Below are 693 nucleotides of genomic sequence, written 5' to 3'. Positions count from 1 at the left end.
CCACAATCGTCAGAAAAAATCAGAGGAATTTTCTTTCTTGATGCTCCTGGTGACACACGTAAAACATTTGTAACATTACTTCTCTCCAAAGTAAGGCAACAAAAAAAAAAAAAATTGCAGTTGCTGTACCATTGTCTGGCTTTGCTGCCATCATTCTCACGGGAGGACGAGCAGCTCATTCTGCTTTTAAATTACCACTAAACCTGGTCACAAGTGACAGTCTAATTTGTAACATAAACTAAGATTCAGGTTCAACAGAAGTGTTGTACCGATGCCACCTTATCATTTGGGATGAATGCACTATGTCACATAGAAGTGCAATGGAAGCTCTTGGTAACGAGGGAACAATAAATTTATGGGAGGAGTTACATTACTTTTATCAGGAGGCTTCATACAGACATTACCAATCATTCTGAGATGAATAAGATCTGATGAAATAAAAAGCATGCATTAAAAAGTAATTTGGCTATTATTTGTCTATTATCCAAACCAGAAAACAAAGAATGTTGTTTATCCAGAAGCTCTCACATAATTTCCTTCAATATATGCGGTAGAATTTATCTTTTTTCATGAAAGGGGTAAATTTTGTATTTTTGTTTATTATTATTATCATTATTTTTATTGTTATTCTCCAATATATAAGGACAAATTTAATTCCCGGGCAACGCCGGGTGCCTCTGCTGTTTATATATA

At 34.6% G+C, this 693-nt stretch overlaps 1 long non-coding RNA gene across 1 annotated transcript in view; it reads right to left on the bottom strand.

The window, feature by feature from the left end:
- The window catches only part of LOC128248528 (uncharacterized), a 7,829-nt gene that overhangs the window by 6,010 nt on the left and 1,126 nt on the right, over positions 1-693 (bottom strand). The gene's annotated exons all lie outside the window — the stretch shown is intronic.

The sequence above is a fragment of the Octopus bimaculoides genome, chromosome 8 (genome assembly GCF_001194135.2).
Source record: "Octopus bimaculoides isolate UCB-OBI-ISO-001 chromosome 8, ASM119413v2, whole genome shotgun sequence".
Lineage (NCBI taxonomy): Eukaryota > Metazoa > Mollusca > Cephalopoda > Octopoda > Octopodidae > Octopus > Octopus bimaculoides.
The sequence above is the reverse complement of the archived record's forward strand: the minus strand, read 5'-3'. Positions and strand labels throughout refer to the sequence as shown.